The sequence below is a fragment of the Micromys minutus genome, assembly GCF_963924665.1.
Source record: "Micromys minutus genome assembly, chromosome: 1".
Taxonomy (NCBI): domain Eukaryota; kingdom Metazoa; phylum Chordata; class Mammalia; order Rodentia; family Muridae; genus Micromys; species Micromys minutus.
Genome location: NC_137969.1, coordinates 259,119,989 through 259,138,804, shown reverse-complemented (window position 1 = coordinate 259,138,804; position 18,816 = coordinate 259,119,989). Strand labels below are relative to the sequence as shown.

The window sequence follows — 18,816 nt, the reverse complement described above, 5'->3', positions numbered from 1 at the left end:
CCACTTGACTATCTCCTCCCCAGAGAGGACGGCAGCAGCAGTGACAAAGAAATCTGTGTCTTCAGACCCCTCACTTCACTCCTGGTCCTCCTTTGCTTCTACCTCAAAGGCTACTTTAGCCTCTCAGTGAATCTTTCTGCCCTTTAGTTTCCCCCTCTGAACCACACTCTACAAACTTCAACAGACAGATCTCCCCAAACTGTGTCCTTCCAGTTAAAGTGAGTCATGGGTAGCTTACAGGAGCTAACTCAAAGCCCTCAGGTCTACAGTCTACCTCTTACATAGTCTTGCCTTCTCTCTCTTCAGCACCACAGGAATTTTATCCCTAAGATTTAAGTGTCCCTAGGTCTTGAAGAGGATACTGTAGATTATGCTCACTAAATAATGTACACATACATGAAACGGACAAAATACAAAATTTGGAAGATCTAAGTGTCAGGATGTTAGAGAGAGATCAGTCTGAAAAGTTTTTGTCTTGCAAGCATGCAGACCTGAGTTTTATCCCTATAACCCATGTTGGTTTTTAAAATGGGTAAGGTGGCATATACTTGTAATTCAAGAATTAAAAACTTAAAGGCAGGTGGATCCTTGAGACACACTCAAAAGCCAATTTAGCTTGGAAGCTGTAGGCCAGTGAGAGACCGTATTTCAAAAATATAAGTGGTTAGCACCTAAGAATGATGCCAAGGCTGTCTACTGATCTCCACACACATATGCATACAAAAGTATACCCACCCATGAACATACACATACATATACATCAGAGCAACCTGCCACTCACATACCTGGTCATACAATTTTCTGTTCAAATCTACTCTCTTCCACAATGGACCCACAGGACCTCAAAGTCCAAGTTTGCACTCCTGTTACACAACTGGTAACCACACCTAACTCAGCCTAGCCTCTAAAATCAGATGACATCCTATGTGTTCAAAGTGATAAGGTGGTATACCAGATGGTTATTTCCCAAGTGAAGTCCCACCAATGGGAATGGGGGTTGATACTCTTTAGAGATCTTTGTTTAGGTGCTATTCATGCTACAGAACTAGGGGTGCCCTGCATTGAGACACACCAGGAACCCGTGCTGGCACTTTGTAGTGCTTTGGTCTCATGACGTCCAGCATATGAAGTTACAAAAAGATGTTTATTTTTTCATTCATTTATCTAGCTCTTTGTATATCAACTAAGTATTTGCTGTATGGTTTGAACTGTAGGAGCTAATTTCCCCTCCCTAACAATCTAGGAAGCAGAAACATACCCCACAGATGCCTAAGCGAAGAGGACGATGATTATCTCGTTCCACTGTGGTTCAGGAAGAACAGAGAAACCAACACTTACTGAGCTCCCAACCCGTGTTTAAAAGTGCTTTACACCTGGACTCTAAGAATTGATGTTTTACAGAGCCTGGCTTTTAGCCTTGCCAGCTCCATTTCTTAAAATAACCTGCCGTGTTTACCAAACATACCCTGCCAGGCACTGATGTGTGGTATGTGAACCTTGTACCAAATTTTAACCTAAAAAGAAATTTCTGTCCTGACTCTTTCATATTCTAGATAGCCCCTACACTAATTATCTTTTGACTAAACAAATAAAAGCATTGACTCTTTATCCAGAAATGCTAATAAACTTTGAAAAGATCTGCAAGTTGCTTGAAAAAAGAAAATATTATAAACTATTCTATTTTTGATGGCTGCCATGCTGGTTTTGACTATGTATAGTTCCCATGAGCCCTCCCAGATTCCTGTCATATGAGCCTATAACAGTATCTTCAATTATTGAAATATCAAATAATGTTAAACTTACATAAACACCAGTTTTTCTATGAAGATGAGTTGTCATGATAAGTTACCTTTTATATCCTGAACAATAATTTAACAACAACAACAAAAAAAAATTCCACAAATAAACAAACAAAAAACATTGTGGCAAAGCTGACAATCTTCATGTCTTCATTGAATTGTCTCAATCAATTAAAACAAACAACAAACAAAACCAAATTCTTCACATGAAGTAGTCCAGGAAAAAAGCTTTCCTTAGGTAAAAACTAATTCTAAAAAACCAGGCAGGAATGTTTTCACAAAGGAACCAAACTTTGCATTTCTCTTCGCTGCCACCCTAAACCCGGCAGCCTCCAGGGTTACAGTCACACAATCCAGCTAAACAGAATCACCCGCCACAGCCCCTTTCTAAAGACAGGTAAGGGAGGCAGGGAAAGTGATAGGACTCCTCAATGCTGTAAAGATAAGGTGTTATACAAGCTGCTGGTCCCTGGGGAATGACAAGAGACATAATAAGACCTTCTCTTTCTCAGAACACAATCCCATTGTCAGAACCTCCCGTGAAGCCTCTTAACTAGGCCCAGGGGAGTTTTCTTTCATTAACACTTAGGATAGCAGCTCACTGAGCCACAGAGCGCTCTGTGGATGTCACTGAAATACTGACTCTTAAACTTAAAATGACTTTTCTAAATGCTCCCATAGAAAGGACTTCCTGTTAGGATTCAGTGTTGACCAGAAGTAACAAGTTACAAGAAAACACAGGGATTATTCCCGCCACTGCCACCTTGTGTTTAACAGGTCTAGGAGATACCTGTGTTTTCACTAAGAGAGGACCACCACACAGTTCGTCTCCAAAGGGCAGCTCAGCATCTACAAGAGCACTCTTGAGAAGGATGCCCCTCCGCTTTAACATTCTGTCCCTCATCTATGACTTAGCTGCTGTCATCTACCCTATGATGCCCTGGTTTCACTACTTCATTCAGAGTCCAGGACTTGTCTTCTCACCTACGGCACCTCCCTTCTCTTTCACATTACGAAGCACCCAAGGTCCTTCTGAGACACTGGGAAAACTAGAAACAAGAGAACAAGAGCCCTTCTCTGGTTTACACAACCCCTGTCCCAGGAGACACAAGCTATAAACTTCAGACACGTGAATTCTCCCTCTTGGCCCCAATCTTCCCATCAGCTTGCTGTATTATCTCTGGTGACTAATCTGTCAATGCCAGGTGTCTTTCTGATGTGGGTTTGGAGCGGAGGTTGTGACAGGGTGCCACTGTGTAGCCTATGGCAGCCTCAGGCTTGTGATCTTCCTGCTGTGGCCTCCCAAGGGCTGGAATTATAGGAGTGTGCCACCCAAGTGTCCTCTCTCTAAAAGGTTCCCAACATTATTATCTCATGAATACCAAGAACAGAAAGGGTTATGATTCCCTCCTCTGCTTCTTCCCAACGGCCTGGATTACTTACCACGGGTGCATTGCTTCAGAAAGACACATGCATCCACAGATAGACCAACCACACCAAGGAGAAACTGACTTGCATTAAATGAGCCCACAAAAATTGAGTATTTTAAGAATGGGGTAGGAACCTGAAGTCCTTATTGTATTCGAATAAACACCAAAAAAGGAGAGATGTTGGATTGGCAGCCATATGTCACTTCCTTCCATTTAGGTAGGTGTCCATGGAAAATTAAGCTATAAAGCCTTTGACTCACTGGAGTTGATAAAAATATCTCAGTCAAGAAGTTAGAGCTCATGTCTCATCATCTCTTGCAGGAGATGCCTCAACACCATCCTTAGATTCTGTTTAGGTTGCCAAGGAAAGAGATTTACCTAAGGAGAAAAACCGAATCCTTCAACCACCACGGAAGTACAACCCATCCTGTCGCTAAGGTGAACCAAAGAGAACAGCAGAAGAAGGACACAGCCACTCTCACATCCCCCATTTGGAGCAGCCAAACAGAAAGTGAGGATGGAATAAACACACATGAACATCTCCCCAAGCTAGGAACCCAGAAAGCGTCACAATCAACTAGTGGACATGTTAAAGAAATCATAGACTAAAACAATAAAGCCTGCCACTTTCTGCAAACTTCTAAGATTGTGAGTCGTTCTTTTGACCAAGAATAAACAGGTTTCTCAACCAACCCTTGGTCAAGATCTAAAGGAGAGCATCCTACCATTTATAGTTTGCAGATTACATAGTCATAGAAGCTTTGGTGCAGTGAGAACAGTTCACAGGGGTTACAGTTCACTGTCGGGTTGCTGAGCTGGGCAGGAGTTCCTTCTGTGTGTTCTGGCTGCAGCTAGGGCCCGTGCCATCCCATGGGGCTCCTAGACACATGCCCATCACAACAGCTAGTCACCCGCACACAGGCCACTTCTGATAAACACCTTCTCAAACAGTGCCACCACCTATGTCAATGACGTTCTCAAAATTATATTTGCCCATTGCCCTGATTGTTATGTGTCAGGAAAGGGGGGCTGATGGTCTCAAGGAGCAAAGCACTTGCCACATAAAGATTAAAAAGAGAACCTATTCAAGCTGCCCACCACACACACACACACACACACCCTTTGCCTTAGGCACCTCTTCACATTGGCACGTGCACCCCCTCATTGCTTTGTGTGCAGGTAAGAGTCCTGAGAGTCAGAGAATGAAGTTCTTTCCTGCAGGCCTCCGATGACTAAACTGAGAGCCACCGCAGAGGCCAAAGCAAGCATCATGCCCCACGGCTGAGGAATAGTAACATGTCCACTACAGGCCAATATTTTACAGACGTTAACAATCTTTGAAAAACTCATTGGCAAGTAGTATCAAGTCTGTTCTGCAGATGACAAAACCAGACTAAAATGAAGTTAGGAAACCCCCCACACTTGCAACCCCAGTCCATCTTTAGTTGCTACTCCATATATATACACACAGAATATGTCAATTTAACTAACGTGACAGATGCATAGCCAAGTGACTCTTCCAGAGACGTAGACACAGCTCCGTTCAACACAGTAGGCACACCAAAAGGCAGCAGAAGAAAATGGATTTGGTTCCATCTAAGTCCGTTTTGGGTGGCTGCTTACAGGAGCGTGGGCAGCTCACAGGCAACTTCACACCAGACTCTCCATCACAGCTTCTAACTACTTAAAGAGCCTCAGGAAGTGCAGAAAGAGCTGAGAGTCCTGGGCTCACTCTCCAGCACTGTGTGTGTGTGTGTGTGTGTGTGTGTGTGTGTGTGTGTATGGGGGTGGGGAGTGTGCAACTAATACCTGGTAAATTCAGTGGGTCCCAAGCCTGGATGGCATAGAAGTTCATAGGAAAATTAAGGAGAACACACTACAGCCCCATGCCAGGCATACTGAGTCTCGAGATCTGAGTTGTTTCCCCCTCATCCCCAGTTAGCTCTAATGTCTGGCCAGGTTTGAACTAAACTGTAAAAATATGAGTGAGTTCATGCTAGGGAGACGCCTCAATGCAAACGCCTCAGAGCATGCGCTGCTCTCCCAGAGAATACCAGTTCAGCTCCCAGCACCCACCTGCAACTCCAAGTCCAGGGGCTCTGATGCCCTCTTCTGATGCTAAAGTGCTGCGATCGCATGCACACATCCCCAGACACACGACTTAAAATAATAAAATAGAAAGTGACTTCAGGAATATTTGAAACTTCTTCAAGCGTCGCCTCCGTGAAGCCTCCCGCTGAAGGAAGGAGGCCAGCCACTTGCCAACAGCACTGAGATCTGCACATAATCTCACAATCGCTGGTCATCTGGAGCACCCGCTCGCGTGGCCTGTGCTTTCTGCACACTAGACACAGTCCAGGCATTCTCCCCAAGTCTACAGAGAGCAGAGCCCACAGACATTCTGAAAGCTGTACCTCTTAATGGCATGAGCTTCACTTTGACCTCCCATTACCACCAAAGGGCTCAGTTCGAGGACAAACACGTTCCCCCACATAAACTCCAAAGCTGAAAAGTGAGTATTGGTAGGAATTACAGGTAGTTCCCAACCTTGTCTGCCTGAGATAGTCAGTGAAGACTACATTTGAGACAAGAGACAACCCCCAAAACTTCATCGGATTAAATTTATTTGGTCCTTGGGGGCGAGGGGAAACTTTATCTTTAGCTGTGTTTACAAATAAGAGAATAGTTGTGCCCCCACTCTGGGCTGTGCATCCCTGGTTAATGTGACCACAGAAAACCAAAATTTAGAGAAGTAAAAAGTTACAGGGAAGTTTTAGCAAGCTTACCCCATTGGTTACTGAATTCAAGTAGGTATGGGTGGACAGGACACGCCTTCCTCCCAGAACAATCCCAAAGACTGAATGTAATCATTTGAAACCAGAAGAAAAGGTGACCCTGAGGCAAACTCCACAGTGGCAAAGCCGCAGCCAGTACCTAGGAGCGAATGCTGAAGTGGACGGAAGCTGGAATAAGGCACAGGACCTGCGTCTTTGTGTACAGGTATCTCCCTACAGGACAAGAAGCATGTGGGGAAACAGTTTGCAGTGCATCCTGGGAGATCCGCCTGAACCACGTGATAAAAAACGAGAACAGACCAAGTGACAAGATGATACCATCTTACAAACCAGGAAACCGAGTTTTGTAGGATTTCTATCAAGATGCATATCTGAATTTTATGAGACGCTATCAGATAACTTCGAGTTGAGGGGTGTTCTTTAAGATACCCGGTCTGCACTCTGATAAAAAATATCAAGTTTATGAAGAGCCAAAAGAAATTAATAAATACTGGAGAAGACTAAATCAAACTGGCCAAGATGGCTTCAAACTCTTCATTTGTCTCAGCCTCCCAAGTGCCGGGTTACAGCTGCGTACCACCCCATGAGACACCGAAACACTCCAGGTATTTTAGACTGTAGCCAATATTCTCCTTCATCCCTACAAACACAATCTCAAGAAAGCAGCCAGATATTATTTCCAAACCCAGCACTTAGTTCTGTGCTAAAAGCTGCCCTTCCCTTACCATGACCTGGCCAGTCCCCAAACCTGAACTAATTCTTCCCCTGGCTTTCCTGCCCAGGGCTCCTGACACCTTTATGCACATCAGATTAAACCCCTTCGACATCTTCTTACACGCTATCCTTAACAAGAAAGTGAACAAATACATTATACAGCTTACCCCTGACCCTGGGTGCTCCTGGACAGTGCCCCCTAAAACCCAGCAGTCGATATACCCCTTATGTACACGGGGCCTTCTTAGGGTCTTACATTCAATATCCATTTTGATCAAAAAGCAATTGTAGAGAAAACTTTGTGACCCCAACATGGACTGATAATAAATAAGTAATTTATTTTTTACAAGAGTTCTTTAGTATCCACATAATTTTATCATTTATTTTAAAAGAAAGCCAATTTCCATACTGATGAGATAGTTGTAGGGGTTGCTTATTTTTACACAAAGAATTAGGGGCTGGAGAGGTGGCTCAGTGGTTAGGAGCATTTGCTACTATTCCGAAGGACCTGGTTCTGTTCTCAGCACCCACATCAGAGAGCTCACAACCAACCTGTACCTCTAGCCCCAAGGGATTTGATACCTTCTTCTGACTCCATGGGGACCTATACACATGTGAGAGATACACACACACACACACACACACACACACACACACACACACAGAGAGAGAGAGAGAGAGAGAGAGAGAGAGAGAGAGAGAGAGAGACAGACAGACAGACAGACAGACAGACAGACAGACCGTGGCAGAATGATGGCATCAAACACGTGTGCACAGGAGATCAACCAGTCTCAGAAGCCATCCACCTTGTTATTTACGACACAGCCTCATAGCTTAGGCCAGACTGGCAGCCCCGGAAGTCCAGGCATCTAAGTGTCTTTGCTTCTCCAGTGTTAGGGCTGCAAGCACAAACCACCACCACGCTGCCTTTTTATTTGGGTGCCAGGGGTCCAAGTCAAGTTCCATGCTTGCATGAGTACCTGGGTGATGGAGCCATCGCTCAATGCCTCTTTGTAGGTTTTATTTTGAACTAAATTTTGGTTGCTGCCCATTCAGAAGCCTTTCATAGTTGCCTGATTCTTTGTCACCCTTTAACCCTTTAGTTACATGACACTTAAGGGTGTCACAGCCTGATTAAGAAGTGGGAGACTATGGCGCAGGTCTGTAATACCAGCGCATGGGAAGTGGAGGCAAGCAGATTGGGAGTATGTGGCCAATCTCAGCTATGTAGTGAGTTCAAGGCCAGCTTGAGATATGTGAGAACCTGCCTCAAAAACGAAATAAAGCCCAGAGGAAGTGGGGATGGGGTGTGGGGGATGGTGGCGGACGGAATACAGGACGCTGATGAGAAGGACTAAATATATTATTACACTAGTGAATCTATAAGAAGAAAGCGGTGTCTCAAAATCTACACTTAGGACGAGCCACACACATTTAAATCTTCACACAATTCACATGATTTTATACACACTCAAATCTCCCTTCTGAATCTCTAAGTGCTTCCAAAGCACTCCGGCCTTCAGACACTCATGTGCGATTAGGCTTCCTCTTAACTATGCAAATCTGAAAGGCATGGGTCTCCCCCTTGCTCACATTTTCAAATGCCCCAGTGCCCACAGATGTACTGAGTGTGGTTATCTCATACTTACTACATGTATGAGGGAATACCTTCCTTAGTTTGGCTGATGTCTGTCCTTTCCTATATACACACCTCGGAAGGCATCTATGCACAGTACTTAAGAACAAGAATGAGTCCAGCACTTATAATATTTAAACTCAAGGACAGCTGCAGCCCCAGAAGTTGTGGTCTCAACGAATCATCACCCTTGTTTCACTGGGTCTGCTCCTTTAAGTGAGTAAAATAAAATCTACTTATTAGTCTGTTATAAAAAATAAATTACTTAAAGCAGTGATTTTCAAATTTCTTTATGTCCTAGAGAGTATCCTGTGTTTTGTGCTTGGTGGGTTTAGGACAGAACCTGAGAATCTGAATTTTAATGAGTTCTTGGAGTGGGCTGACGCTGGAGGAGGGCCACAGACTTTACACAGGCATCTTAGAATAGTGCCTGACTATTAGTGACCTTTACTATCATCCCTGCCTAGCACCCAGCAAGCTTTCCCACAGGGAGGCACAGGAATGTGGACCCTCATGAACTTCTCAAGGGACAGAAATCTTCCTCACCCACATCCTTAGGACAGGGCAGAAGACTCCACGTGGGTCAGTCTCGTTTCTCATACGCTTCAAGACTCTGGGAGCCTAGAAGAATTAATTAACACAGACTCATCTCACTGGTGTTGAGTGGTTAGAATCAAGGCCTTCTCCATGGGCTTGATGAGTCTTTCACATGGACCATGAGAAGCAGGGATTCCTTCTCTTTCTCCCGGGACACTGAGAAAACTGAGCTGGCTGGTCCTTCCCTCACTCTGCAGCCCTTGATTAGCCAGCACTTGAGTCCTACAGACTTGTGAAATTTTCTTCTGGGTTTCAACACACACACACACATACAAAAACACACACATAAACACATACAAACACACACACACCACACATAAACACACACGAACACATACACACCACACATAAACACACACAAACACACACACCACACATAAACACACACAAACACATACACACCACACATAAACACACACAAACACACACACACCACACATAAACACACACAAACACATACACACCACACATAAACACACACAAACACACACACACCACACATATACACACACAAATGCACACACACAAACACACAGAAACACACAAGCAGACACACACACAAACACACATGCACCACCTCTTGCACGTCCTTCCTTCCACAGTTCCCTGTACAGTCACACCAGCCGCTGTTACTTCCTTCTACATTTCCAAGCATGAGTTGGATGCTCTCTGCACCACTCACTGTATTTCCCTTTCACATCTCCAGGTACAGACCCGACCCGCTGTCTCCCCTCCATCTCCTAAGATCAGATTCTACATTCACTCTCTGTGGAGATTCCTTCTTCACGCTGCAGAAAACCACTGTACAACAGAAATCCCTTCAGCAGACTTACCCATCCTGCACTGCAGGGCTGGTGTCCTGCAACGGGTGAACAGGTGACCGGGAGCTGCCTCTGACGAAAGTCTTATTAAGGAAGTCCTATACCCCACAGAAAGCTAACCTGGGAATCGATCCAAACCCCACATTCAGAGTATGATCCCTGCTGGATGAATACAGCCTTTGTTCCAAACACAAGTGAGACTGTAGCAGGTGAGGGCTTATCTAGATATCTTTTCCTCCTTTCCCCGAGTCTTTAACACCAATTTAGAGTCTACTTTCCCCAAATCATGTCCTCTAAGCCTGCTTACTGTGTTATTTCTTCTACCTAGACATCTACTATTTTCTTTAGTAGATAGCTCTCTCTTTTTGTTTTGTTTTTTGTTCTTTGTTTTTTTGTTTGTTTGGTTTTTTGTTTTCAGACAGGGGCTCACTGTCCATGGCTGGCTGGCTCTGAACTCGCTCTAGTTCAGGCTGGTCTTCGACTTGAGATTGTCTCAGTGCTATAATTACAAGCACTACAAGAATAAGCCACCACCACAGGGCTCATCACAGTCTTTGCTCAAATTGTTTCTCTTCCCTGTAACCTTCTACTGTAGCACAAAGGTCTGCTGCAGCACCAGCAAACACAACCAGGATCCCTCCAGCCAGTAAAAGATTATGTTTTCAGAGTTCAGGAGGGTCTCTAGTGCTCTGAATTCCCCCAGAAATTCCCCTTACAGAAGAATGGGCAAGCATCAGCCACTGGCTGTTCTGTTCTTCCCCCTTCACCAGGGACCCCCCACTGGACTCCTGGAACGGTACAGAACCCACCTGGCAAATGCCACCTTCCATCAGCCCATCTCCACCCATCTCCAAATGACAGTCCACATACAGTCTGGGGACCAGCAGCACCAGCCTCACCTCGGTGTTTGATTTCTCTGTCATACTATCTTCTATGCCAGACACATAGAATGAAGGAACCATGGTGACGTCTGGGAAAGCTGGTCTATACCACCCGGATACTAACCGTTTCTTGCAGCAAGCATTTTTAATTCAAGCCCCTCCTGACCCCAACAAAGGCTCCCCCAGCAAGGATTACATGGGCAAAATCAAGTGTGAGATGTTGCTTACTTAAAGAGCTCCCTTAAAAATAGAAACTGCATATAAGCATATGGAAGGTGTGAGAGAATTTGTATAGTAAATAACCTGCTTAACCCAACATTCACAAGCACACCTACTTATCAGTAACCATCCCAAAACACATTCATTAGTGCTAATGGAAAGCAGCTAATTTAAAAGATGTCTAGATGTTGAATTGTCACCATCAGGCAACTGCGCAGTCTTCTGCCTGCCCCCTACAAAGCCTGTCCTCCAATCTGCCACCCAGTGACTTGGCAGCAGCATACAAGTCAGGCTCAGATAGGACCTTGCCTCCTCCACTTCTGACTGGGGAGCTAAGCAGGTACCCAAACAGAGCAGTCTATATACAGCCCAGAAGAGCTACAGAAAACAGCAGGACTGATTCAGACCCCAGGCTGACACAAGCTGTATGTACCTTCCTTTCGACTTCTGCACACACTTCTCCTCCTCTCCTTCCTCTCCCCCACCATTTACTGGGAAAGCCACATTCTTATTCCAACACACATGTACAGGCACACACACATGCATGCACACATACATGCACACAGATGTGTATTCTCCAGCACACAGGCACATGCACACTCACATGCACATGCATGCTTGTGCACACACACACACGCCCATGTGCACACTATCAAGCACGTGTGCACACACAAGCACATGCACATACCCTGGCATGTGATCCAGTAGCAAATGTGTTTGTGTTGACTCTTCTCTGAAGCACAGCTGCAGTAAGAGGCACTTCCTAAAGAGCTGTTTTTAGAGCTCTAGGCCTTCACTTGCAAGGACACTACCCTCTGAGCATCTGCAGCTGTGCTCCTGTCTTATTTGGGTTAAATTGGGAAACAAGCTTCATCTCTTCTCTGATTCTATTGAGGTCAACCAGCATAATCCACGCTTTTCAAAGGAGGCCCCTCTCAGACATATTATCCATGACAGAAGTTCTAATGTTAACAAGGTACCCTACAGCCCCAGTAGCAGAGGACAGAGAATCAGCTGATACGATGTGCAAAGTACACGGGGAGAGCCCTTTGCTAACTCACGTCGACTCCTGGTGATTCCAAAGCACTTGCTCTCTTCCAGCTCCTCCCCCTTACTGCCTAATCCAGAGCATGAGAAAATCTATGCAGCCATCACAAACATTTTAAAGACCTTGGAATACACGGAAACATTTGGGAAACCAAAAGGACTGTGTGATGTTGCGCTCAGGAGTCCTGAGGCTGACTTGGGCAAAGATGACCCTGGGTAGAGAATAAAGGTAGAAAGCAATATGGCAAAATGCTACCGGGATTTTTGTGGCAGACTACGTGCTGGATTTTTGTTTCTTTCAAACTTCCAATTTTCTTTTATTAAAGAAATTACTCAAGAAGAAAAATGTACAAAATAAGACAAACTCTCCAGGGGCCAGAGAGGTGGTTCAGGCCCTGAGAACAACGCATCGCTCTTGCAGAAGACCTGAGTTCAGTTTCCGGTGGCCACATGAGGCAGGACACAGAGTGGGCTATATCTCCAGTTCCAGGGCATCCAATGTTGTCTGTCCTCCACTGGCATCCACACAAGCATTGTGTGCCCATGTAGGCACACACATTAAAAAATTATATGTTTCTTAAAAAGATAAAATTTCCATGAAGAAATGTTCATAAACTAAAAGTGCTTTTTATATAGAAAGGATAAATATATAAAGACCATGTCTCTAGTCAGAAGGAAATCCAAACTTAAGGACTCCGGTGTGTTCGTGGAGGGGAGAACAGTAAGACAAGGCAGAGACACTTGAGTTCACTCCCTGCCCTCCCTACTGTGCGGTGCCCGCTCACTGACCATGCCTGCCCTAAGCAGACATGAACAAGGCAAGGCAACAGTGAAATTAGCCAGCCAGGAGAGGAAGGAGACAGGCGGAACCTGGTGGACAGTCAAACCACAGTCCAGGAAGACACGAGGCAGCCTTCCCTTTTCCAAGTGGCTGGTCACGAGTGAAGACACAAACTGGGTTCTGCCAAAGTTCCTGTTCTAATAACCGCGGTGTCCAGAATGTCTGCTCTGGGGACAATCTGCTGAGGCGCCCAGTTACCCGTTCCTGTCACTGCTCTGTGGCAGTCCAACAATTCGGGAAGTAAACACTGCAAAGCTCAATCAATACTAATGCTGGGGCTTTTAGGTTCCTAACGTGTAAACATAATTTCACTAGTACAAAATCAAATTCTGTCTCAGCTCCAAAGTGGAGAGTTATGAGAGAGGCACAAAAGGTAACTTTACTCGTCACACATGATACAATGGTGAAAAGTCAGGGTCCTTTCCAAGGGAATCTAAACATCCAATACCCAGGTGCTACATTTACAACTTACTCTTGGATATACAAAATGTCTTCCCCCTTCCTTTCTCTCTCAACCAGTCATGAGCACTGAGTTCTTTTTATTTTTATATTGTTTCATTTTTTTCTTTAGATTTTATGTGCATGAGTGTTTTGCTCAAATGTATGTCTGTGTACCACATGTGTGCCTAGTGCCCCTGGATGTCAGACAGGGCAGCAGGTCCCCTGGACCTGATTGTGTGGCACATGCAGTTGTTAGGAATCAAACCTGGGTCCACTGTAAGAACAACCGCTCTTAACCACTGAGCCATTTGTCCAGGCCCTTCAAAAATGTTTTTATAATATATATTTTGATCATATTCTTTCCCTTCCCCCAGGTCCTTTCCACCTCCCAGCTAATACAACTTTATATTCTACCTTTCCTTTCTCTTCTTCAGGAACAAAACAAAACTTAAGATAAACACATGGAAAAAATACAATAAGAGAAATTAGCAAAGAAGAATGAAAACATAGGCTCTGCTCCATGCTGACCAGCTTCACAAGGTCTGTTCTATAAAACCAGTTGCTCCTGGACATGAGGTGCATCCTGGGGTGTGATTGATAAGTCAGTGTCACCTCAGAGAAAACTGATTCTCCCTTTCGCAGTAGGTATCATGTGCAAGTAGCTTCCTGATAAGGGGTAAGAGCTTTTGTCTCCCCCCCCCCTTCTGAGTACTGGGATGTTGTCTGGTTGGAACTTGAGTGGGTCTTGTGCACGTTTCCACAGTCTCTGAACATTACTGTGTGCATCAGCCTGCTGAGTATAGAAGACTCTGGAGTTATCCACCATCTGTGGCTATTACAATCTTTCTGTCTGAGTCTAGAGAGAAAGGATTTGATATGTTTCCCGTTTAGGGCTGAGGTCCCGAAGCCTCTCATTCTCTGCACACTGTCCAGTCCTGTGTCTCCTTGTTAATCATGTGTTAATCACCACCCACGATAGAAAGTTCCTCTTATGAGCAAGGTCCCGACATCTGCCCTGGACGGTGACTTGTATTCCTTACGCAGCACAAAGGACCTGCATTCTAATACGATCTTCTTCCTGGGGAATTAAGGCCATTCCTGTTGAGTTATTTCTCATTGTGTCCTTTATAGTACAGTTTATATTCTCTTCAGACTGACATTTTCCTTCTGTTGCCTTTGTAAAGCTGGACCAGTGATGATCATCACGTATGTTTGATGATTCTGAACCATAAACAAGATCTTAAGTTTCTTCCTCAACTCATGGTCCTGTGCCTTCCATCACACTCCTTTCTAAGTCCTAAATATCAACTCTCCAGTTTGATACAAAAGAATGCAGTGTTCCGGTCTCAGTGTAGGGAAAAGGGACACAGTGAGTGGCCCATGGCAGGGAAAGTGTTGCAAAGATCCTTGGAACAAGCATACCACTGACAGCTTCTTCACACAAGCCTGCCACTGTTCCTCTAAAAAATATATGTATTATGTATGTGTGTACTACATACGTACGTATGTTGATGTGTGGCATTTTACCTGCACACATGCTGGTACAGCACTTAAGTGGCTGCTGCCAGATGATGCACTGGATTTTTTTTGGTGGGGGAGGGGGGACTAGAATCGCAAACAATTTTAAGCCATCACATGGGTGTTGGAAATCAAATATGAGTCCTCTGTAAGAGCAGGTGATCTTGATCTTGAGCGGCCCTTCTAGATTCTAGAGAAGTTTTAGACTGGAAATTGATTTCAAGCTCACCGACAAAGCACAAAGTTCACTATCTTCTTTTTCTAAAAGATATTCAGTGCCGCAGCATCTAAGACACGGATGTGTGGAAGCCTGTTTCTATATCCTCTTCAGTTTGACGCCATGTGTGTTCCTTGAAATAGAACTAGCTGGGGGAAGTACTGGGTCAATCAAGAACTTTCAAGAAGTAAAAAGGTATACTTGGAAGGGGGCAGAAGTGAGCAGGTGACCAGTGACTTCCTCCTTGTGTCAATTCCCTATTGCAAAAGCCATGACTTAGGAGAAACTTGTTGAAAGTAATGGAAAAAATCTTAGAACAGTAAAGTACTGTTAAAGTTCTAAGCATATGGATAATAAGGCTTTGTTCCCCGCTGGCTTTAAAGTCATAGATGATGCTAGAGATAGGTTGTGCAACAAGTTAACTACGTTTCATGCTATAGAACTGAAAATGGTTTTATGCAGGTAACGTGAACTACATGCATTTTACACTAATTAAAAAATGAAATACATTAGATTTACCCTGAAATCCCTAACATGCATGAAAATGATAATTTCCAAAACTACCCATAGCTCAGCCCATGGCTGACACCCCAGGCTGAAGGCTGCCTTCAAGGTGCTACCTGCTACCTATAGGTTGTTATGTTCTATACCATGACAGCATGGGCAGGTTTCACTGGCAAAAACAGAAATAAACTCACAGATCAATGAAGCGCAGGGAATTACCTGAGTTATGTGAGTACCAACGTCCATCTTACATATACCAAAAGCAGCACAAAAGTGCCTGTCATACATAAGCCGACCCAGATGCAGGTGGAAACAAGGACTGTTTCCAACTTCAGAGAACAGGCCTTGCCTCTTCCCGCCCTCAGCCACGTTTCTGAGATAGAGGTTCAGTGGCAGTCCAGCGTCAACCCCCATTCCCTCTTATTACTGACAAGATTTGACAGCCATGGCGAAACCTGATTCTGAAAGAGTTCTAGTGATAAATTAATTCCGTGTCTTATGGAAGGTAATTCTTTTCACACAGCCTTCTCATCAGTCCTGCTGATGACAAGCACTTCAGACCACTCACAGTCCTATTAGCTGACAGGCGACACCTCAGACCTCTAGCCACCCCCACACCGAATTTCCCAAGCTCTTCTGTGCCTTTGAGAGCAAGTTACCACACGGTGAAGGCGCACAGAGGCACACCTCAAGATGTTATGGCTACCGAAAAATGCTATAGCTGCTGGTAATGAGTATGATTTATGTGATCACCAGGGCCACACAATCATGTGATCACCAGGGCCACACAATCATGTGATCACCAGGGCCACACAATCATTTGCTTACAGGCATACAAGTGTGTAGCTGAAACAAGAGATGCTCGTCGTCCTGACAAGGCAACCCAGCCCACTACGTTCTACAATAGAAATAAATACTCATATTAGCGTTAATATTTCCTTGGAGCAATTGTACAGTTCTCTCACTAAGCTGTCAGTGAAGAAAGCTTCTGCTTCTTAAAGCCACTTTGAGTATTTAAGACATTCAACGGATAAATATTTAAGAAGCTTGGAGCTAACACCAGACTGTCCTGCATTGCCACTGACTATATATTGTATGCAGCACTATGACTGGGAAGAAGGGCAAGAAGGAGGGGGCAGGGGAAAGGAGAGTGAGTGGAAGGAAGGCAAGAGGGACGAGAGATCACTTGACCAGGCAACCTTCAGCCCGATGACATCATCACCAATGCACAGGTGGAGACTCATCACTAGTTTTTAAGTAAAGTGTTTCTATGTATAGATTGTTTTCCAGAGCACCCAGCACTCCTAACAGCCTTACCTGAAAGGGAAGACTGCTCAACAAAGGAATGGACAGAGGCTTGAAAGGCAGCTCAGTGGTAGAGCACTTGGCCAGAATGCTCAATCCCCAGCCCTGCACAAACAACCAAAGAACGGGTTGATGTGAGTTCCTTAGAACCAAATTGAAAAATAAAAATGAAGTGTGAGGCAAGGTCTGCCTGTCCCTTTTCATTTCTAAACATTAATGCTGCAGGTGACAAAAAAGCTCTAAACACCTTCTCACAGACAGGGTTGTTGATTTATAAGAGTTTCCATGGTGGCTGTTAAGGTAGTAAGTAGTTTTTGTCAACTTGACACAAACTAGTCACTTAGGAAAGGAAAGAACTGTCTCTGTCCAACAGTTCTGTGAGCAAGTCTGTGGGACATTTTCTTGATGATCTTTGATATGGAAGGTCTCAGGCCACTACTGGCAAAATAACCCCAGGCAGGTGGTCCTGAGCACACAAGAAGGGTGGCCAAGTAAGCCATGGCGAGCAACCCAATAAAGCAGCACTCCTGGGCTGGAAAGATGGCTCAGTGGTTAAGAGTACCGACTGCTCTTTCAGAGGTCCTGAGTTCAAATTCCAGCAACCACATGGTGGCTCACAACCATCTGTAATGGGATCTGGTGTGTGTGAAGACAGCGACAGTGTACTCATGTACATTAAATAAATAAATCCTTAAAAAAAATAAAAATAAAGCAGCACTCCTTCATGGCCAATGCTTCCATCCCTGCTTCCAGGCTCCTGCCTCAAACACTTTCCCTAGCTTCCCTCAACGATGGCTTATAAACTGCAAGCAAATAAAATGTTTCTTCCCCACACTGCTTTTGGGCACGGTATTATCATAGTAATAGAAAACTGATTGATATAGTAATGGGAAAAAATTAGAGCCCAACTCTAGAGATCACGAAGAACTCAACCACAGTCCTTGAACAAAAGACCCAAGGAGCCTTTAGGGAAAAGGCAGATAGTCAAAAGGAGATGTGGCTACACTTGCAGCGAGGAGCCATTTGGTATGTGTTCTGTGTCACTGGCAATGCTTATACATGCAGGGTCCTCATCAGGCATAAGTCTCCATCCCCAGTGAGAAGATCCTACATTTAAAGCTGCACTCAGTGTGCCTAACCTCCTGGTCATCCTAGCTTACCCACACAGAATGCTGAGAGGTGTGGCCTGACAACCCCAACTGATTGCGTGGATAACTGAATACGGTGGCATTGCTACCACTCAGTGAGAAAGTTTCAATGCTGCACTGCTAGCCCAGGCCAAGATCCACAATCAGAAGGTGAACTCTGCTCTCTTCTGAATGTGGTTTCACTTTCTCATGATCATAGGTTAAACTTCTTTAAGTTGAGCCATCTTAAACCAGGGGCCAGCTGTACACACACAAGCCCACTGAGTGATGTGTGCTGACTACACTCTGATAAACAGCTTGTTCCTTACCAGTCATTGTTCCAGTGCTCTCTACACTCTTTTGGGGCTGTCTTTGGAAGCACAGAGCAGTCAGGCTACTTGTTCATAGCCGTTGAGCTGGTGAACACTGGCTGGCTCCACTGTTTGTACTGGGCATCTCCCTATCTATCTTTTTCCCTAGAAAATGACTTGGTTCCTGCCCCCTTTGAGCCCTGTTGACAGACTGCCAATCACCGTAAGGCTGGTCCCGCATCACAACATCCTTCCAGGACTTTCAGAGTAACTCATGTTTGAAATCCTCTAGCTGCCTCACCCTAGATCTAATTATAAAAAGTCTCCCATTCACCAGGCCTCAGGAACAGACTAGTCATCTGAGAAACACAGGAGAGGTGGGTTGGTAGGGACATACGTGTAGGTGTTGATAGAATAGAACTGACTGTACTTGTTGATTGAAGAAGGTGGGAGAGTGGGGTCAGCTGCAAGTCCATGGCGTTTTATCAGAGGCACTAGTGAAAGCAGATACAAAGATCTGCACACCAGGACACACAGAAATCTAAGAAGTGGAAAGTGGAGGTGCCTGAGTTCCCATCCTGAATAACACCTCCGTTCTGTGGAGCCACCTCTC

The 18,816-nt window shown here is 44.8% G+C and overlaps 1 protein-coding gene across 2 annotated transcripts in view; it reads right to left on the bottom strand.

Moving 5' to 3' along the window:
* RAPGEF5 (Rap guanine nucleotide exchange factor 5) overlaps positions 1-18,816 on the bottom strand; it is a gene marked incomplete at its 5' end in the record, with an annotated part of 212,147 nt that overhangs the window by 173,125 nt on the left and 20,206 nt on the right. The gene's annotated exons all lie outside the window — the stretch shown is intronic.